Raw genomic sequence first — 23,414 nt, 5'->3', positions numbered from 1 at the left:
GTTTGTCTACTAGATTGTGCAAGTTTATATATTGCAAAAGAAAGTATCAAATCCAATACATACATCTCCATGTGAGTAGAAATATTTCCCAACTACCCAATTTTCTAGTCCCTATTGATGCGCAGCCCCATATGGTGTTTAGCTCTCTCTCTCTCTCTAATAAATACTTATTACTCACCTCCTCTCCTATCTACATACTCCCTTCATCCCAAATTATAAGACATTCCAACTTTCTTGGAGATTCAAATCATCTCAAGTTTGACCAAATTTATATAAAAAAATATTAACATTTATCATACCAACTAAGTATCATTAGATTCTTCATTAATTATATTTTCATAATATACCTATTTGATGTCATAAATCTTTGTAATTTTGAATTGAGGGAGTAGTAAATTATTTGCTACTCCCCCCCCCCCCCCCCCCCCCCCCCTTCTCTCTTGAATGAGTACATAATAAATGCAGCCATGCAGGCATATATAGTTGTATCTGTAGTGACTTTGTTCTATCTATATTCTATCTCTAATGAGTTGTATATTGTCTTACTACTTATATTTGAGGATTTTATTATATTCCATACATGCATAGTTTGTCCACTGTCTTATTGAATTCATATGTTCGAAAAGGAAGTAGCCACTAGAATCCTTGTTATCATGCATTTGTGTGTGGCTTGACTTGCAACATCTACCGTGAAACTACCCTAAGTTACATTATCAGGAGTGCATTTGAAGAAAACAGAGCGGAGTTTATCAGGAGAAATGTACCGGTGAATTTTATATCCTACAAAGCAGTTTATGTTTATTTGGAGTTTATTCACATTTGTATAAAGGACAAAATCTTTGTGCTTAGCACTTGACATAGGAGTAAATTTTGGAGAGTGTTGAGCACTTAAAAATGGAGAGAGTACTTAGCAATTAACCGTGGCGAATTTTGGAGAGTGCTTAGCACTATACCGTGGCAAAATTGGAGAACATGGAGAGATTTGGAGAACATAGAGAAATTTGGAGAGCATGGAGAGTGCTTAGCACTATACCATGGCGAACATTGGAGAACATGGCGAAATTTAGAGATCATGGAGAAATTTGGAGACATGGAGAGTGTTTAGCACTATACCATGGCGAACATTGGAGAACATGGCAAATTTTGGAGATCATGGAGAAAGTTGGATAACATGAAGAGTGATTAGCACTATATCATGGCGAACATGGGAGAACATGGCAAAATTGGAGAACATGGAGAGTGCTTAGCACTATACCGTGGCGAAATCGGAGAACATTGAGAGATTTGGAGAGGTAAACCGACGAAGCGGGCTCAACCGTTTAGTATGCCCGTAGGCCCATTAGACTAGCCCAATATCCTTTGACGGAGAAGTTGGAGGGGCGCAAAGGAAGTGGTGCAAACATTGCGGAGGGGTGTGAACAATGCGGCGGGGTTAGTGCGGTTTTCCCGAAAACCCTGAAGATAAAAGGTCAAGGTTGAACTGTTTCAATCTACCCGTGGCGGTGCACTCCCCTCATTACGCACTAGCGCATCATCTTCCTTGCAACCGCACAACACTTCGGCGCTTCGCCTTCTTGCACCCTTCTACAGTTGCAACCACGGCCTTTCCACAACCCAATCTGAGCATAGCCAAATCGAATCAAATCCAATCCATGGCGAAGGGTGGGAAGAAACGCAGCTGCTCGAGCCCGAAGAAGTCAGGGAAGGAGGCGGCGGAGATTACTGGCGAGGTCTGCCGCGACCAGGAGTGGGTTAGATCTACTGTCACCCAGAAGACCCTAGAAGGAATGGTGTTCGAAGGCGTCCTTCAACATCAAGTAACTGCCGGATGGCATCCCGCTGCAGGTGAACCATTTCCGACCCCCGATACCAAATGTATAAGAGAGAAAGAAAGTATAAAAGTGGTTGGGTGCTTTAAAAATCGGTCAGGATTCCTAATGTAAAATTAGGTTCTGTCTTTTAGGAGTGATTATTTGGAAATTGTTGGAGAAATGTTTCTTTGGTGCTACCAAAACCTTTTATTTTAGCTACTTAGAAAACTTGGACTCCGATCCACTCTGTACAATGAGTGAACCACAACTACCACCACCCCACTTATGCTTCTGTCCTTACTTCACGTAAAAGGATTAACACGGGGACGGTGGGATGGACTCTAGAAGCCTTATATGTTGGTCTAACCCATCATTAACAACCAAGGTGGGACTAAACCCCCCACAATATCTCATTAATATGCACATGGGCCAATATGGGCCAAATTTCAAACTAGGCTGGATGTCACACTTGAAGATTCTCTAACAATGTAAAAAGCTACTAAAACACATCTGTCATTATGTGTTGTGACATGCTACCTTGAGGTAAGCACACAACAATGGCATTGTCATTATAAGCAATAACAATGTTAAAGTGTAAATTCACTTCTCATGAAGTGGCATCATGTACACATGTTCCCACAAATATGACCATAATAGCATTGGCTATTTGCATAACCGGAAAAATGTGGGTAAATAATTGACAATTGCAAAGCAAATTAGATCCAATTCCTATTGTTGTCAACAATGTTAATGTGTTTTATTTTTCTAGAATTTCTAAGGATTGTCTAATTTTCTATTGTGACGCGTGTATTGAGTGTCCATTAGCAATAGATGGAGCATATAATTATATAGATATAATCATAGTCCAGAGCTCTTTTAGTAGTTTGGTGGGAGCCTAGATAGAAACCAGTCATGAGGGCATATGCTCAATTGGTTAGATTTCTTCTTATGGATCCTGTACAACCAGGCTCAAAGTCCGTAAACTTAGTATGGGTACTCGGATTTCCCTACAATTATTCCAGTAAGCAACAATGTTTTATATTTAGTGAAAATCAAGGTGTCCGTCGGCAACTAGGCGTCCTTGTGTCTTTGTCAATTACTAGATCTGTTGCCTCAGTATCTGAAAGATATTATAGAGGTATGGTGTGCATGTGTGCATATATAGAGGTCATAGTGTGAGCATATGAGCATACTCATCTGCATTCTGCACCGGGTATGAATGAAAAGGAAATGATCACAGGGGCCACTCCCCTTAGCCAAGTACGCCTGCACCGAGTATCTAGTTTTACAGCAAACCGAACTTTAGACAGAGTTACCTATACATTATTGAATCTAAATTGTTTGGGAGAGTAATTCTCTTCCTCGCTTGAACTCTTATCTCTACCTCTATAATACACCATTTCAAATTATCCTACAGCCACCAAACAAATCCCACCTCTACAGTCACGATCTAAACTACGTCCACCCCACAAAACGCATACAGAAAAAAGATAACATTAAAAACGTGTGTACCAAATTAACTCTCACTTATTCTCTCTTCTTGCTCAACCACGTTCGACGGCCGATATTCTTTGGATATCCCACCCCGATCTCCCCACTTCACCACTCCACCCCACCCCCGATCTCTGCGCCGGGCTTCTCACCCCCTAGCTCTCCATCCCACGCACGCGGGCTCCAAACACCCACGCACAGCGATCGAAACCTGCAATCACCTAATAAAAAAAAGAAAAAAAGGAAACGCACGATCATAACGCGAACCCTACCCGTTGATCCCGCCGGCCTCTGCCTCCCGGATCCGCCAGACCGAGCCGGCCGTGAGCGTCGAGAGCCTCACCGCGTCTCCCTTCACAGGCGTGCTCCCTTCTCAGGGCAGCCGCTATTGGCCCAGCTAAACCGCTTCCACGAGGCGCCAGTCGCCATCGTTCCGTGCATCCCAGCTAGGCCGTGTGGACGCGACGCTGTCCCACCTGGCTGCCTGGCGTCGACATCCTTCCTCTCCTGGCGGCTGCGGAAGCTTCATGCAGCAACCGAGCAGACTAGCGTGGTCCTCGCGATAGCCGCGCACGCTCCTCCTGCTGCTTGCCATTGTCGCCGCAGCCCGCCCGCCCATGGGGCTAGGGTTGCACGGGGCGGCGGCGGCGTCTCGGCGCAGTTGAGAGCCCCAAGGGCGATGTCTGCACACGTGAGATTTGTGGAGGGAGAGAGACCAGGCAGCTGCTCCTTCGCTCGACGGCGGTGGCGGCAAGGGGAGCCATCGATTGCCAACCTGCTTCTGCCACCGTCTCGCCTGCATCTCCAAAATCTGAATCTCCACCAAGGATTGGCGAGAGGTATGGTTTACTGCCTTCTAGATTGTATTCCTGCCTTCTGGATGTCTGCTGGCCTATTCCTATGTTTTCCTGGAGATTGCTGGTCCTCTGTTTCCTCAATGATCGGATCCGTGTTCTTGAGTTTGTATTTGCCATCCAGTTCGTTGTGGTATTTGTCTGCGAAAACGCAGCACGAATCAGAAACAATGCGTGTTTCATGTTTCAGTCTTCATTCGTGTTGGTGCGGATATATTTTCAGATGTGATTTATTCGATGCCTGTTTCAGTTCTCTGGTTTTCGGATGGATGGAAATCACATCAGGTCTTGCTAATATTTACTGCAAATTGAGTTGGTACTGGGTTAAGCATTTGCAGGGCACAAAAATCATAGGCGCCTCAAAGCCAAGCCTGACGCCCAGACGTTGCACATCTCCAGCACAACAAGCTCGGTCAACGTGTCCTGAGGTCGAACTCCAGTGCACACACATCAGACCTTCTAGGTGCTGGATGCGTTCTTGCAATTACGCTGTTGGATGGCGAGACTCCCTAATTTCCAAAGTCTACAACAAATCAAGGTGAGGGCACTCGACATAATAGGCTGAATGCAATGATAACCACGCACAGGATCTTCTTGACCAAATGTCTCAATGATCTAAGGCTTATCTCAACGAAGGATTTAGTATTTGCCTGACATCTCAATTATTTTTTTGTTTGGATTTAAATAGCAACATATTTGACTACTAAGAAATGCTGATAGTGCTATTATCACACCGCTGGAGCTACGTAACTGCAAGAACTCTTAACTTCCATTTGATATTTTTCACTACGTAGGAGGAATGGATTTTTCATTGAAAATTTGTATTGTTCAAAGGCAACAATGAACTTGCAGATGACGAAGCCAATAGAAGTCGCTATGCAGTCCAAAAACAATGAACTTGCTAATGTTGCTAGCTTGCTTGAGAATCTCTAGCAGCTTAGCATGAACAACTCCTCCTCCATAGCCGCCGTCCCCTGCCCTCGACACAGCCCCCTACCTCACAACAGGCGTGTTACAACAATACTTGAGCTTATTGTTGTTTGTTACTCCCTCCGTTCCTTAATATAAGCCATATAGATTTCTAAAGAAAATTCCAAAATATAGGTACGTATCAGCTCCCATGTCGATTAGTTTGGAAACCTTTCCACCGTACATAGCACATGCCCCAACCAATCCCTTAGATTTAGGAAGCAATCTGATTGGGAGAGAGAAGATGGCCTGATTTTCCTTTTTTTCTTCGGTCTCACATCCTTCCCCAAGCCGTGCGTTAATATTGGTGCTAAAAACTATATGGCTTATATTAAGGAACGGAGAGAGTATTTTGTTAAAAAAAATATATCCTAATGCATAATCCAACACTTGATCCAAGGCCAATCTAGAATTACCGTCAAATTACTAATGCCAAAAATTGTCTGACTTGCTGTGGCTTATGTGACTACGTATTATACATTTTCTGTTTTGGTCATGTACTCATGTTAGTTTAATCTGATTATATAGACGCAGTTGTAGTCCCAATAATGGGGATCTCAAGACCTACCGATAGGAAGTGCCGTTTGACAATGTAAACCTCTGGTCTGATCTGGGATGGAGCCCCATCTGTAGTTGTTTAATTCAGCTATGGTGTGATTTAAATCGGGTCCCTGAGGGGTTATAATAATGGCCTGTTAACTTATTCAACGTCTTTTAGTTTATGAACTGTAATGATATGCTACAGACAAAAAAAAACTGCAATGAAATAAAATTTTGGGCCTAATGCCACGCTTCTGTTAGCCATGGCATTGACTAGAGATGCTATGATTAGGTCGAAACAAAGTTGTTTCAACATTAGCATGGCACACTACTAGCGTTAGCACGGCGCGAGACCAATATTATTATAGAATTAACTTTTGACTTAATATAGTCCGTAGCGTTAGCATGGGCACTATACTAATACTCTCTTAGGTTACTGGTCATCGCTGCACCACCAACTACTGGTGGCCATTGTTCTTGTCTTGCGGGAGCAGGAAATCAGACGCATTGTGGTCCACTAAATACTCTTCCAACATATCAACACCGTCGTCAGCAGCAGCTCCCATGTTCCAGTTCGGTCCCAAACCACCACTTTCCCCGCCATTTGACATGATTCCTGTAGCGTTGGTGCTATCAGCTGCAGCAACCTGCTGGCCTTCGGGGTGCATTGGGACGTCGTCGTCGAAATTCCAAAGAGCATCCAGAGAGAACATGGCGTTCTCATCGTACTGGTCAGAAGGAAACATTGCTGCCATGTCACCATTCCCATTCAACATTGCACTAGGCCCTGGAGACTCCACTAGTGATCCATAGATGTCCGGTGCTCCCAGCTCCACCTGATTCCCAGTTGACACTGCAGGATCCTGAGGCGCCATGAATGATGCACTATTGCTGCCATTCATATCCATCGCCGTGAATGATCTAGCGTTGTTGTTGCTGCAGTTGCCGCTGCCGAGTGCTGCTTGCATAGCTGCTAACTCGTCTGTGGCCGGGGCCATGAGTGCTTCAGCACTGCAGTTGGCATAGTAGGACCTCGGGAACGCGTCGTTCATCTCCATCATGGCTCGGCGCACATCATCAAAGCTATCAGCTGGTTGAGCACCAACGCTCGGGGACTGAAGGTGTGCCGTGGCAGCAGCGTCCCTGTACGCTCCTGCATCTGTAGCACCTCTATGTGAAGCTCCAAAGGTTGCGTCACCACCAGCCATAGACCTGAAAGGATCAGCGGCCGGTGGCTGCTGGAAGGAAAGCATGGTGGGTCCGGTCTCACGACGACGCCCCATCCAGCCGCCTTGCCTCCGCGGCGCAAACATGTCCTGCTGCTGCAGGCTGTTGAGGGTGAACTGCGGTGGCGGCTGGTGTCCACTGGTGGCGGCCATGGTTGGTACTGCCGCCGCCGGGGGTGCGACCATGTTGCCGAAGTCATAGAGGGCCACGGGCTGTTGCTGATGCACCGGAGGCAGTCCAGGCCCTTGCGTATCACTTGCGGTGCCGGTGATGTTGCTCTTGCTCGTGCTGGTGATTGGTACGCTGGCAGCAGTGCTGTGGCAGAGATGTAGCTGGCGCCGGCGAAGGCTGTGGCATTGCTGCTGCTCGGCCCGGCAGCGTCCCCAGAGATCATGGGGTTGTTGTGTGGCACGCTGAGCATCTGGGGGACGGGCTGCATGCCTGCATGAACAGAGAGCGGCCGTGCTGCTGGTTCTGGACATCTGTGGCCTGGACTCCTCGTCGGTTCTGCCGTGCCGGCTACAAATGGAAGATATATAGTACATGAATACACTTGAGTACGAAATAAATGTTGAAATTACCAAATAAATTAAATAAAGTATATATATGCTATAAGAAATTTTGGCAAGCCAGTGACTATATATGGTACTTATATAGTAGTTACTCGTCAAGTTTGAGATCGAACAAAATATGGTAGGAAAAGGAAATATGCAGGTACGAATGGACAAAACGATAATTTTGGAAGAAAATGGCACCTGTTGGTGGCTAGGAACCACGTCGTCGACATCGCTCTCCTGCCCTTCTGTCGCGTTCATTTGCTCCGCCAGTCTCCTGCTTGTTGGCTGGCCTCCTACTGTGAAGGGACAAGGGACAAGAAGGGAGAGATGCATGATTAAAGTAGCTTATTATGTGGTAACTCATTAATATAAGAATCAAAATAAAGGTTTACTTTCAAGTGAACCTGCAGCGCCGCCGCGGCCAGAGGAGACACGGCCGGAGGAGCCGCCGTCGTGGCTATCACCTAGCTAACTCCTACTGCCTCTTCCTGCCCTCGCCACCTTGAAAAGGTCGCAGCCGTCGTCCTCCTCCTCCCCTTGGTCTTCAAAGGTAGAGGAGCTGGGCAAAAGTGCTTCGATGGTGGCGGGGAGCGCTTGGTTGCCGCGAGGCCATTCCAGCCACGGCAATGTGTTTTCCCCGCGCCGCAACAAAACCTTGGACCACTGGATGATCCTCCACAGCCTGCAGAGGTCGCCGGCGTCGAGGGGCTTCTTGATCACGTACGTAGCAGCCCAAACAGTGCATCGCAGAGCCTCAGCCACGCCGCCGGCGACCTTGTAATCGAAAGAGAAGACTGCATTCCACACAAGTAAAATGAATATCTTGTTCTTGTTTCGCTGCATGATCGATCGATCCTCATGCAACGCACGGTGCGTACAGTGCTTACAGTAGATGACTGGGGTGAACAGATAGCGCTCCACGATTCCACGGAAGTCGAAGCCACAGATTGCGGCTCTCAAAGCATCGATGAAGACAACGTCGGCGTCTTTGATTCCACGGAAGTCGAAGCCACAGATCGCGCTCCACAGCTAGAGGTCGACAGCAGATTCAACTAAACTGCAGTAAAACCTACAACAGTAGGTAAGTATTTTCCTTCGATAGGTAGTAATGATGGCATGAAGGAGTCATTGCGTGTGATTTGATGATTTGAATTTCGTAGAAAACTTCCCTTGGGTGAACAACCTTTTGTCCAGCGCCACCCCCCCCCCCCCCCCCCCCCCCACACACACACACACACACACCCACACACCCTAAAAAACTAAGGGGCATGGTGACATTGGTCTAAATGTGATCTACCTTCATATATATACTAGAAGAAAACATGGAAAACCCACAAATTAGTTAGGAAGTGTAATCATGCTCGACGTAGAGAAGATAATATTGGGAAAAAATAGCAGATTCAAAGTGTGGTAAAAACTACAATAGTAGCTAAGTAATTTCTTGAAAAGGTAACAATAAAATATTTTTAAAAATTGGCACAAAGGAGCGATCATGTTCAATTTGATTTGAATCTCATCAAAAACTTCCCTTCGAAAAACAACAATGATCATGTCTTCTCACCCACCACCCCCTCCCACCACCCTCCACCCCACCCCACCCCCAAAAACAGGTAAGGGTATGGTAGGAAACTTGATCTAAAATGTGGTCTACCTTCATATCCTAGAAGAAAACAAGAATAGCCTACAAATAAGTTAGGGAGTGTAATTATGCTCGACAAAGAAAAGATTGTATTGAATAAAAGTTGGAGTAGGCACAAAAACAGCAGATACGACTAAACTGTAATAATGAAAACTACAATAGTACATAAGTAATTTTTCTTGAAAAGGTAACGGTAAAATATTTAAGAAAATTGGCACGAAGAGCAATCCCGTGCAATTTTGATTTGAATTTCATAAAAAAAGTAATTTTCTTGAAAAGGTAACGGTAAAATATTTAAGAAAATTGGTGTGAAGAGCAATCGCGCGTGATTTTGAATTGAATTTTATAAAAAATAATTTTCTTTAAAAGGTAACAGTAAAATATTTAAGAAAATTAGCGCGAAGAGCGATCCCGCGTGATTTTGATTTGAATTTCATAAAAAAACTTTCCTTGGGTCAACAAGGAAGATCATGCTAAGGAGTATCATAAGAAACTTGGTCTAATAAAACGTGATCTACCTTCATATCCTAGAAGAAAACATGAACAACCAATGAATAGAATATTAGAGCAGCATCACATAGCACTGCTAAGAACTTCCATCCATACATGTTAAAGGAAACATCTTCCTCTTTTAGACCTCACGGAAGCATTGAGATATAGCAAGCTCAGACATGAAAGTAAACTAGTAAAGCAGATCTGGATGAAAACGTGATCATTCTGCATGCGCAAAACATATTTTGCTCTCAAACATACCCAACGAGCTGGATCACACAGAACACAACGGTATGCGGATCTTGTTCCAAAAAAACATTTCCAACCAAACACGAATCGCACAAGTACCCTAGAAGTGCATATCTGAATTTGCGGAAAACATGGGAGAAGAAGGCCACAATACCTCGGAAGTTTAGGAGAGAAAGCATCAAGCTAGCCAATCTAAGAAACCTTGCATCGCTGTCGACGACTAAGGCCAGTGTCCTGTTTGGGAACGCAGCGTTCGAGTCGTTCAGCATTAAGGCTTGTTGGTTGATGACTTTTTTTTTTTTTTGCGAGATGATGACTGATGAGGAACAACAGTGGACTGACGAGAAGAGAAGGGGCTAATAAGGAATGGACCTTGTATTTATATTAGGCCAGGCAGGAGTAGAGACAGGGAGGGGCGCCTGAGAATGGACAAGCCCTCCACTATGCTACATCAACATAGTGTAGATAGAATTTTTACCATACAAATAATAATACTATATATTTAAATTTTTTAGAACCATGATATAACTATCTGGCTCCCTAATACGGATTTTCTTTGGCTCCGCCCCTTGTTAGTTTGATCTCCACCTTGGATCAACACCCTGATCAGGGGCGTCCAACCATTCCATGGTTGGTGGGCCCCCGTCGCACAACACTATAAAGAGAGGTGGAGACCAGGGCTCTAACCACGAGGTTGACCTGAGCCGCCGTGATCCACCAATAGCTAAACCTAACTCGATCTAAAGAGGGTGCTGCCAGCGACGAGAAGACCCACTGACTTTGCGTCACCACCGGACCGCGTCACCGTCGCCTCTGCGTCGCCGCCACTATGCTGGACTCCATCGCGCCGAGCTCCCACGACACCGGCGTCCACACGGCTGCGGCGCAACTGCGCCAGAGCGAAGTAGAGGAATCAGTTTCTCCATCTAAGTAAGATGTTTATCCCCTGATCTACGTTTCAGAGGTACTGTGTCTCTAACATTGATATCAGAGCCGGGTTAGCAGTGTGTAGATCTAGTATGGGGTAGAGAATTGAAAAGAAATCGAAGAGTAACAGAGGGTTCGATCCGGTTCGGATTGAAACCCCAACCCAAATCAGGGGGAAGAAACAGAAATGCAAAGGGTTCAACCGAACCCAAACTCATCGGGGAAGATGAACCCTAACCCTAACCCCAAATCGGTTCAACTCCGAAAAGAAAAGAAACAAGATCCAAAAGAGAAGAAGGGGAAGAGGGGAAGGGGCTTATCTCGCCGATCTCGAATCAAAACCGAGAGAAAAACCGAATTGGGTTAATCCGAACCCTAACGAAACCCTAACCCTAACTCGCGACGAGGAAGGGGAAGAGAGCGATTCGAACAAGGGGAATAAGCTCCTACCTAGGGTCCGCCCGCTCCATCTCCATCGTCGGCCATCGCATGGACGCCGCGCGGGAAGTCAACCCCAGCCGCCGGGGCGGGAGAAGCGCCACACACGATATCCGCCTCAGGCTCGGGCCAAAGGGCACCACCGTGGTGCCGCTCGATGGTGCCGCGCACGGCTCTGGCCGCACGCGTGTGCCGGCAAGGGGTGCCACGGCGGAGCCGCCATCCCCTGCGTCGTGTCCGCCTTGAGCTCTCGTCTTCGCTTGGTCTCTCACGAGGCTGAGAGAGAGAAGGAGATGCGACCGGGTCAGATCTAGGGTTTCGCAAGCTACTCACCACAGCGCGTGTGGGGATCAGGGCACCACTCCCCAGACCGCTCGACGGTGGCATGCTCACCCGTTGGGGAGCGCGCATGCCGGTGAGGGGACCGGTGACGGCGCCATCACCGCTTGCTCTCGCCCGGTCGCTCGCTGCTGCTGCGCTCAGAGTCGTTGCGCTGAGAGAGGAGATGGAGGGAGTCGAAATGAGATAGGGTTTCGGGGAGGCCGCCGCGCTAGGGTTTTGTTCGACCGATGCGCGTGCTCGACCGTCCGATGCAGATGAACGGCTGACAGTGAACGTGCCAACTTTTGGCCTAGGCGGGCACGCGTGGCGCGCGGCTTTGCCGGCCTAGGCCCAGGTTGCGGTCTGGGAAGGCGCAGCGCACGCGAGAGCCTAACAGAAGCAGGCTGATTTTCATAGCTGGGCTGCGCCAAGAATTTCGGTCCAAATTGCACAGTAATGTTTTTCGTTTTTGTTTTATTTAATTTTTAGAAGCAGTTTTTGATGAATTTTATCTAGTTTAATATCTCTGTTAAAATTTGAACCAACCGGATAATTTTTCAGAGAATATTTGAGAAAAGTTTAATGCTTCTGAAAAATAGATAATGAATTTTTCATGTTTCCGCTGCTAAAGAAATAGTTTATTCTCCAGTTATTTTGAACCAACGTGATATTTAATTAGAAAAAAAAGATATTTTGACATGATTATGATGTTGTTATTTTTTGACCAACGTTGTTAATAATAATATCGTAATTTTAATGATTTTATGCATTATTTCTATTTCTGCCCAACGGTGATGTAGATTTAATGTATAAACAGTTGTATGTTTTAATTATGACCAACGTTGAAATCAAGGCATGCAATTGTTGTTATTATTTAGGTTCTCACTCTATATGAATTGTGTTGCCAGGCGGATACAACTTGATGGGTTGTATCAAAGAGATCTCTACTCTCAAAGGTGACAACTACACGGAGTGAAAGAAAAAAGATTGACCTAGCCTTCATCTTGGCTGAGGTGAACTGGGTAGTCAACTCACCGTGTTCCACTGAGCCTGTGGCATCGGTGAGGGAGACAAATGAGGCTGATGCTGCTTGGGCAACTAGAGAGAGGGATTTTGAATCACAAAAGATGTCCTATGATCTTGAGCATAGAAAGTGGGTCACTGCCAACAAAAAATGTTTGGTTGTGATAAAGAACACGATTGAGCCTGCAATTGTGGGCTCAATTCCAGAGTATGACACGGTTACCGAGTACCACGATAAAATAAAGAGTCAGTTCATTGGCTCTTCAAAGACATATGCTATCCAGCTGATAAAGCAGCTGGTGACAGAGAGGTACTCTAAAAATGGCAAATGTAAGATAACATTTAATAATACATGTGTTAGTCTTGCTATCTTACAAAATAAGCTTTATTTGTTATCACTATGTGATGATGTGAATGTAGTATATGCAATGATGGGAACATTGCATGCGATAATGAGAATGCATCCTCATCTGCGGATGTAAACAGAAAACGAAAGAGAGCTCACGATACGTCATCGAAATTATGGTACTGTCATTTAGACCATATTTCGAGGGGGAGAATAGAAAGACTAGTTAAGAATGATATTCTTCCTCCATTAGAGTTCTTAGATTTAGAACAATGCAGAGAATGCATAAAAGGAAAGTATGTAAAGAAATTTAAGAAAGATGTCAAACGATGCACAGGAATTTTATAGATTATTCACACAGACATCTGTGGTCCGTTTCCTGTAAAGAGTGTGGATGGTTATGATTCGTTCATAACATTCACCGATGATTACTCCCGTTATGGCTACATTTATCCAATCAAAGAAAGAACAGAAGCATTGGATAAATTTAAGATATTTAAGGCAGAAGTTGAAAATCAACATAATTTAAAGATTAAGATAGTCAGGTCCAACCATGAAGGGAGTACTATGGTCGGCATACCCCATATGGCCAAGTTCCTGGACCTTTTACAAGGTTCTTATAGGAGAATGGCATAGTAGCCCAGTATTCTACACTGGAAGAACCTCAGCAGAATGGAGTAGCTAAAAGACGCAATCGTACCCTGATGGATATGGTACGCAGTATGATAAGTTACTCCACCTTACCGTTGAGCATGTGGATGGAGGCGTTAAAAACCGCCATTCATATTCTCAATAGAGTACCAAGTAAGTCGGTGCCCAAAACACCATATGAATTGTAGATAGGAAGAGTACCCTCACTAAACCTCTTACGTGTGTGGAGGAGTCCTACTGAGGCTAAAGTATTTAACCCAAACATTAGAAAGCTAGATCCCAAAACAGTAAGTTGCCATTTCATTGGCTACCTAGAAAAGTCAAAAGGTTTTCGTTTTTACTGTCTAGACAGACATATAAAATTTGTGGAAACGAGACACACTGTCTTTCTAGAGGATGAAATGATGAGGGGGGCATGGTAGCTCGAGAAATTGACCTTGAAGAGAAGCGGGTGTATGCGCCCACTCCGATGATTCATGAGCTATTTTTCTCACTACCTGCTGTTGTTGCACCGACAGTGCAAGATACTGTGGTGCTAGCACCTATTATTATTCAGCCTGTGGCAACAATGAATGACGATGAGGAACCTGTTCTTTAGGATCCCGTAGAACCTATTGCCACACATGAGGGGGAGCAACAACACCCTCAAACAGAACATGTGCCAAATATGGAGGCCCCTAGAAGGTCTTAAAGAGTTAGAAAATCAACTATTCCTACTGACTATGAAGTATACAACACTGAGAAATTTTAAATGGAGTATGATCCCACCTCATTTGAAGAAGTCATGAGAAGTGATCATTCATCAAAGTGGCTTGAGGCCATTGAAGATGAAATGAAATCTATGAATGCCAATAAAGTTTGGAATTTGAAAATAATTTCTAAAGGAGCCAAAATAGTAGGCTATAAAGGGGTCTACAAAACAAAACTTGACTCTCGAGAGAATATAGAGAGATATAAAGCGCGACTTGTGGCAAAAGGCTTTACGCAAAGAGAATGAATTGATTACAATGAGACCTTTTCTCCAGTCTTATGTAAGGATTTCTTCAGAATCATAATGGTATTAGTGACACATTACGATTTAGAATTACATCAGATAGATGTAAAGACAGCATTTCTCAACGAGGACTTGGAGGAAAATGTTTAATGGCACAACTGAAAGATTTTGTCATGGAAGAAAAAGAACGAATGGGATATCGCCTAAAGAAATCTATTTATCGATTAAAACATGCTTCAAGACAGTGGTACTTGAAGTTTGATCAGACAATAAGGAATTTTGGGTTTAAAGAGAATGTAGAGGACAATTGTATCTTTGTAAAGTTTAATAATGAGAAGTTTATCTTTCTTGTCCTATATGTGGATGATATCTTACTTGCTAGTAGTGATGTCAGTCTACTATTTGAGACAAAGAAGTTTTTGTCCTCAAATTTTGATATGAAAGATCTTGATAAAGCTTCGTTCATTCTAGGGATCGAGATTCACCGAGATAGAAGTAAAGGGGTATTAGGACTATCACAAAAAGCATACTTAAAAAAAGTTCTAAAGAAATATAGTATGCACAAATGTAGTCCCTCACATGCTCCTATAGCCAAGGGCGACAGATATGGGGATTTTCAATGCCCCAGGAATTAGTATGAGATCGATCAAATGAAAATGGTTCCATATGCTTCAACTGTTGGAAGCTTGCAATATGCTCAAATATGTACGCGTCCTGACTTAGCATTTATTACCGAGGTACTTGGTAGATTCTAGAGTAATTCTAGAACAGAACACTAAAAATTAGTAAAGAAAGTCTTGTGTTGTTTGCAAGGAACGAAAAGCCTCATGATGACGTATAGAAGATCATATTCACTCTATATAGTGGGATATTCAGATTCTGATTATACGGGAGATGATAGAAAATCCACGTCTAGATATGTATTCACTCTCGCAGAGGGAGCTATTTCATGAAAAAGCTCAAAACAAACCGTCACTACATCGTCCACAATATATGCTGAGTTTGTAGCGTGTTATGAGGCAACGGGGCATGTGAACTGGCTAAAGAAGTTCATACCCAGTTTGAAGGTGGTTGACGACATCTATAGACCACTTAAGTTATACTGTGATAATAATCCGGCAGTACAGTATGCTCACAACAATAAGTCAAGTGGTGCTGCCAAACACATTGACATAAAGTATTATGTTGTGAAAGATAAATTCTGAGATCATGTCATAAGTCTTGAGCATATAAGTACCGAAAAGATGCTCGTGGATCCACTTACAAAAGGTTTACCACCCAACGTATTCAGAGAACATGTAGCCGGCATAGGTTTAAGGGAAAGTCTATAATTCTTAGATAAAAGAAGGCCCAAAGTTAAGTATATATTTCAGAACAGAGTGGTCTGTTGTAGTTGTTAAATCTATCGGCAATTGACCGTGACGATGAAACATGCTCTATGCGCTAATCTGTAATGGAATGAATAAAAGTAAATGATATGAAATTGAAAGATCTAAGGTGAGATCAAGGAGGAGAATGTTAGTTTGATCTCCACCAATTGGCCCAACGGTCAATTGGGCCCTTGGATCAACGGCCTGATCGGGGGTGTTCAACCATTCCATGGTTGGTGGGCCCCCATCGCACAACACTATAAAGAGAGGTGGGGACCATGACTCTAACCACGAGGTTGACCTGAGCCGTCGTGACCCACCAACAGCTAAACCTAACCCAATCTAAAGAGGGTGCTGCCAGCGACGAGAAGACCCACTGACTTCGCCGTCACCACCGGACCGTGGCACCTCGCGTCACCGTCGCCTCTGCATCGCTACCATTAGGCTGGACTACATCGCGCCGAGCTCCCACGACACCGGCGTTCACGCGGCTGCGGCGCAACTACGCCAGGGCGAAATAGAGGAATCAGTTTATCCATCTAAGTAAGATGTTTATCCCCTGATCTACGTTTCAGAGGTACTGTGTCTCTAACACCCCTCATTATAACGAAATCAAAATGAGGTGGCACAAGTTGTGAGATCTGTGATTTTATTGCCAAAATTTACCTAGAATAATTTTTTTTTTTGCGAACACGTCCGTCGACGTGTGTTTCATTAGGAGAAAAAATTTAATCAGAATAACAATGCAACATAATTTTAGCTCAATGTCTAAACCTGGCTTTCCTCGTCCATTGCCATTGTTTCTGAGAATTAATGCATAACTCCACTGTTAAAATTGGCAATCTTATATGATACTATTCGGTGTGCTCCCCGAGAACAAAACGATGTGCAATTTTTTTTTGTCTAATACATTACGATCGATTCGTCAAAAACAAATACATTAGACTGACTCCAACAAAGCTACCCAAATCCAAAAGTAAGTCTCGCACAGTGCTTTGCCTATCAGATTACCGGCTCCAACGGATCACCCATTCATACGACGCATTTTGGCTACTGGCGCAAAGGAAACGCAAAAAAGCGTCGCCTCTCTCCTCGCTACGCAAATCTCCGATGGTGGCACGCCCGCGCACGCCTCCGCCTCTCACCCGCGCACGCCTCCGCACCGCCGAGGTGGCCCGCTCGCCGCCGCGTCGGAGGAAGCGCTGGTGCCCAGGCCTAACCCCGTGACTCACCCGCGCGAGGGCGCGCGCGCGTGCGCGGCCGCCGCCGCCCGCGTCGAGCGCTGCCACTGTCCCCACTGTCCGCCATGGAAGGCACCTGGCGGCTGGCGCGAGTGGTGGAGAAGAGCTCGATTTGGGGACGGGAAAGCTCGATTCGGCAGTGGGGAAAGTCGATTCGGAGGCGGGGAAGCTTGATTCGGGCGCCGGAAGGCTCGATTTGGGCTCCTGCGAGCTGGAGAAGAAGGTTGGCGGAGGTCGTGCTTGCTGGCTTGCTCGTGCTCGTGCTTGCCGGCGTGCACGTGAAGGCCGGTGTGCTTGTGCTTGCCCGCCATTGCTCGTCTGCTGCTAGTGCTTGCCAGCGTGCTCATGCTTGCCGGCGGAGGTTGCGTGCTCGTGATGGCCAGCGTGCTCCTGCGTGCTCGTGCTTGCCGGCGGAGGCTCCTGCGTGCTCGCGCGTGCTTGTGCTTGCCGGCGGAGGCTCCTGCGTGCTCGCGTGCGTGCTTACGGTGCAGGTCGCGGCGGGGGATCGCTACTTTTGCATACGCTGTTGAAGGAGACCTGTTCTGGGTGCCGGACTCGGGCTACTGTGCGTGACCTAAATCGGTGAATGGGTCTCGATTTGGGTACGTGTTGTTGGAGACAGTCTTAGGATCGGTTTTGTGCTCCCTCTCTGTCTCTTTCTATCTCTCTCTCTCATATGAAATATTTTATTATTGCACACACCACTTTATATCTCTAGTTACTTACGCAATGTCTTATGTTGGAACATACTTTCTGTCCCATCTGTACACAATTGTGTATATGTGCGGTCGCAAAGGAAGCGTATATCCATAGGATTCGATTCTATCTTATATCTCTAATCAACTAACATGTACCCACCTATCAGTTTTGGCATGTCACTAACTCATGCATGCACAGCTTTATATCCCTCGTTCTCTTTTTCTTAGATATAAAGGCAGCCTTATTCCTCTAGTAGAATAGTATTAATAAACTTTTTTAAAGATTTGTGACATGCATGCAGGCCAGCAGCCGAAAAACTGAACACCATCTGAGCTTTTTATATTCTATCTTCTATCTATATGTATCTATTAGAGATCGGGCATGTCGCGTACACATAGTCTCGTCACGCGAGGCACGTTTGACTTTCCTTGGTCTCATCTACGTGAAGGCATTCCTATATACAAATCAGTTACCAGATCAGTTACCAGTTGACTTTCTCTTCCTCGTGTCTTTCACAGGATGCTCAACCCCGTCAGTGGCGCAGTCCACAAGAGTGGAGGCGAAGACGCCCGGTGGGGTGGCGGACGAATGGACGACATGCATGATGCATCATTTATAAACGTATCTAGCAAGTTTTGTATCGACACTTTGAGAGCAGTTGTGATTGAAGTTCCACCATGTGTTTTTTGGTAACAAATTGATTATAAACGGTGCCCCATAATATGAAAAATATATGCATTGATTTTTAAAGAAGCAAAGTGGGACAATACACACTACTCTCTCTATCCCAAAATATAAATCATGTATCACAAAACTTAAACTTTATGCATTTAATCAACAATTAATTTAATCATATGGAAAATTATATTGAAAAGTGGTTACAATGGATTTGTATTTAGAAATATTTGCCTTTTTTAGACGAAGAAGAATTATATTAAGTTATAGCCAAGTACATCACAATCTTACAAGCACCCCAGAATACAATACATATACCCAGAAACTGTTCTTCATATACATTGTACCCACGCTTTGTATAGCTTTAAATCTTAATCCCAAATCTGTATGACGATTCGTATGGATGACCGCACATGTAAACACTTGGCAAAAGACCTGAGAACAGATGCCCAATGAACGACGACCAATATTCTTGTAGGCGGAGTTGAGAAACTTCTTTCTTATATCTTCCTTCTTCTTCCTTCTGCCACCGAAGAATAAGGAAAACTGATCCGAATCTTCCCAACTCAATGCCAATAATTAGCTTGAGGGGCAGACTTATTCTCACTAGCCTTTCATCATGATCAGATCTAACCACAACAAAATGGAGAAGAGACCGAAGAAAATTATTCTATGGCGGCAACATCATCATCGCCTTGATGTCGCTATTCAGAAACCTAAGTCTTCATGTCGTCATGCCGAGGAAGTTGCTGGCGGCATAGTTGTCGCCCTCATCTTCATCAGATCGCCATGGAGAAACCAAATCCACCCTACCCACTCGCCGTCGCCGGGAAGGAGGAGACAAATCCCCAATACCAAGAAACTTGGCATGAAGAAACCATAACCTAAAGACCTCGATCTACTAGAAAACTTATTAGAGAGATGGATCTCCACTCCCTCCGACCTCCGGCGAGTTGCCGGAGGGGAAGGAAGGGAACCAGCGGTGGTGGAGGTGGGGGACGGTAGCAGTGGCAGCAGCCTCGGCTGCTTGCTAGGGCATCATACTAGAAAAAATTTCTAGTGAGCAAACTTTTGTTACTATGAATTACTATATTATAAGAGAATTAGCGGTTAAACCTTGTGTGATCTTCAGGACTATAGCAAGTCAAATTATGTCTTACATTTGGGACAAAGGGATCGAAGTATATACCATTTTGGAAGGGTCTTGTAAAGGTTTGTTCGGTTTGGTGGGGATTGAAAGGGGTTGCAAGGGATTGGAGAGGATTTAAATCTCTAACAAGTCAAAATCGTCCTCAGTATCTCTTCGGTCCCCTCGATCCCTCACGAGGGAATGAACTGAACAAGACCTAATATAATAATCATCTCTGTCATGCAATGCAATACATCATTTTCCACATAAACCTTTTGTATTACACTGGAACACATTAGACTAACATGGAATAAAGTATGAGCACAAAAACTCACTGATTAAAGATGACACGTTGAGCACGTTACTTTTGTCTAGAACTGTGTGGCGTCAGCAAGCAAGAATACGGATAGATGATGCTAATTTGGATATCTAACTAGAGCACCTCGGGACTTGTCGTGGCTAGTTTTTTCTTGACAAAGTAAGAGAGTGGAAATGGCTTACCTGCTCTGGCGTGGCAAAGCTTGCTCAGGCAAGCAAGGCGAGACAAGCTAGTTATAAGAATCAAACATGCCCTAAATTCCTATTTGTCACGTCTGGGCCTATGGCAACTGGCGACAATCAATTTTCCATGACTCTATCAATTTTGTCACAACATTGTCAGAGCGCACTCTAACACTTGAAAAAAAGGAGAATGATAGATGGGGATATATATAGGGTTTAGGTTGTGGCAACTTGAGTATCAGAATAGCAAGTGACATACTCTAAGGGTGTATGATTTCATTCTAGATTTTAAGGATATATACAATGATTCCATACCAATGTTTGGTTGAAGGAATAGAATGGTTCTCTTGTATGGTTGGAGGGATGGACACAAATAGGATCACTGATCCGTTAGCTACCGCCATGTGGGACCCACCTATCGGTCAAATAGCCTCCCTCATCGAGGCCCAAGCGGCGAGACACTCCGCCTGCTTCCCTTTACCGGACTAGGCATCTACGCATGAGCGAACCCACCCTCACCCACCAGTCTGTGCCGCACTCGCCAACCGGCTCCACCGCCACCGGTCGCGCGGCTCCGACCTCACCCATGACAGCTTCGCTTACCCATGGATGGCCGCTCATGGCTCCGCCCGCCACACTGGCTCCTCCCACCCCTAGCTCTGTCAGAGGCGACGCTGCATCCGGCCGCTCATGGCTCTGACTGCCGTTGGCCATTGCCCACCCTGGCTCTGTCCCGATGACACACCAGATCCGTGCGCGCCCTAGGCCTCGTCGATTCTTTGATCGTCCCAGTTGTGCGCACAAGAGCGAGAGGGTGACAGCACTCACGCCGTCTGAGTAGTGGAACGAGCGCGTCCAGATGATTTCTAGAGTGGGTTGGCCTGGCATTTCTAAGAAATATTCCTAGTAGGGGATGACTACTTTCCTTATATCCACAAACCAAACACTATACAAACTAGGATGGAATAGCTTCGTAGCACCAACTAACGTGCCACCACAAAGGCAATGTGAAGGCTTAGGCCCAGACTGGTTGGTTTCCAACCGTTGTGCTGGACTTAAAGCACATTAATTGCATCAGACTTCAGTCCATCTTTTGCTTCATTTCCCGACATGCGGTGTGCCACACTTGCTCTTACTACTGCATTTGATCACCTAAACTCGCCAAAAGTCTGAGGCACTCGTTTTGTGTGCCACACATTCGGTGGCGCAGGACCTTAGAGCAAGGGTAATAATACAGCCGGCTTGCTGGCTGTAAGGTTTTTTTTGCAGCCTTCTCTCAGCCCACTCATATAGTAGTTGGCTCTTTACAGTTAATACATGGCCCACTTGTCTCTCTCACAGACTTTCTTGGTTCTTGTGCCCAAGCCGGCTGTAAGCTTACAGCCCGCTTCTCCTCTCTCTCCTCCCCTCTCTCCTCCACCTCAGCATTTAGCCGGCTTACAGCCTGCTATTATACTTGCTCTTAGGCAAGTCAAGGATGGAAAAGGAGATGCATTAGAAAATTAGACAATGTGATTACAGACTTATAAGTCATTAATATTTTATTATTGCACAAATCACTTTGTTTCTAGTGACTTATGCAATGTGTTATGACATATGTTGGCACATATTTTTAGTTCTATCTTTAAAGAGTTGGTCCACTGCTTATGCAAGTGTGTATATGTGTCTTTGCAATGGAAGCACATATTCGTTTGGACTTTGGATTCAAGTGTATGTATATCTCTATTTGACTAACAACATCTGCCCACCTCTACCAGTTTTGGCATATCTTAACTCATGCATGTGTGGCCTTATTCTTCTCTTTTTTTTAATAGAAAAACAATCACTAGTGCAGAAAGAACCTACAGTACCGGTTGGGAACCCCTTCAATCCCGGTTTCCCAACCGATACTGCGAATCCATGAGTCCCGGGTCAAGGAACGAGGACTAAAAGCGGACCTTTAGTCCCAATGGCCTCCAACCCTTGCCCCGAGGCGGGTATGTTTAGTCCCGATTGGTGTTACAAACCGATACTAAAGGTCCCTTTTCTTTTTTTCTTTCACTACAAAAAATACCCTTATACATAACGGTTTACTTTGGTCACAGACAAGCAAAAATGTTTCACAATTAACTCATGATGACGATCAAGAAAAACGCCATGTATCCCGCGTCATACATTTGTTGGATCAAAATGGACCGTCATAGATTGGCTTTTTTTGTTCGTCATGAATTAGTTGTTTGTCTCCTATAATCAGCCCAGATCCAAACCATAGTGACGAAAAAGAACATCACAAATTAGTGCCAAATCATCACAGCACTAACCATACAATCAATATTAACCATGCCACACATTAAAGCACACTCATGAAACACACATAAACTGGAACAAAGCTCACAATTGACAAAATATTGTTCATCATTTTCATTGAAACCATCAACATTTGTACTTGTACAATATTTCATATGAAATACTAAGGCAATAATCAAGCTACACTCAAGTACCTACAAAACTAAGATGTTGGCTTGTACAGCAACAACTCATGTGATTTGCTCGCACAACAAAATCTTTCGTGACTAATGAAAATAGCCACCATGAGCACCTTGATCCTCTTGCCACAATTCACAGATAGCCTCATCAAACATCTGCAAAGAATACTTGATCGGTAATAAAACTCACATGTGCAAACATACTATATTTGAAAAAAAAAGTGCAAGGGTCTTTTGGCCAAGTTAAAACTTCTACATCACAACTGCTATTTATTTGAAGATTGTCAACTTAATAGGAAGAAGACAGGAGCATATTAAGAGCCTAGATAGGCCTACACGACATGAGCTGAACATAACAGCATAGCACTTAGTCAAATGTTTGCACTAGATCTCCACATTTAAGACTTCTGTAAAATGATTGATGAATGAATGGATCGATGAAGATATTCACCTGAACAATCATTTGGTTTTCTCTACGTGAGGCATCATCTATAGAGGTAAAGAAAGAAAAAGAAAACACAATTAGTCTTTGAGGTACAGGACAAACAGAATGCATAGACTTACATCAGAAAACATAGCTGAACTTAGCAGATCAGTTCATTAACAAATCAGAAAACATAGCTGAACTAGTTATAAGACAAGTTCTGCAAATCTCCTAATTTAATTTATCCTATGCACACTAAAGCTGGAAACATAACCAAAACAATTTGGCTTGCCAGTTGCATTTGCACTGTTAATATAGTAATTTTTTAACACAACTAGTATAGTAATTTGCACTGCCAGTATAGTAATTTGGAAAAGGGGT

The 23,414-nt window shown here is 44.6% G+C and overlaps 2 pseudogenes; both read left to right on the top strand.

The window, feature by feature from the left end:
- Window positions 1–5,664: 5,664 nt before the first annotated feature.
- On the top strand, window positions 5,665–5,805 carry LOC136478872 (small nucleolar RNA Z112; annotated as a pseudogene).
- Window positions 5,806–5,902: 97 nt separating this feature from the next.
- On the top strand, window positions 5,903–5,983 carry LOC136478914 (small nucleolar RNA snoR2/U65; annotated as a pseudogene).
- Window positions 5,984–23,414: the final 17,431 nt, after the last annotated feature.

This window comes from Miscanthus floridulus, chromosome 8 (assembly GCF_019320115.1).
Source record: "Miscanthus floridulus cultivar M001 chromosome 8, ASM1932011v1, whole genome shotgun sequence".
In the NCBI taxonomy this organism is placed as follows: Eukaryota; Viridiplantae; Streptophyta; class Magnoliopsida; order Poales; family Poaceae; genus Miscanthus; species Miscanthus floridulus.
The sequence above is the reverse complement of the archived record's forward strand: the minus strand, read 5'-3'. Positions and strand labels throughout refer to the sequence as shown.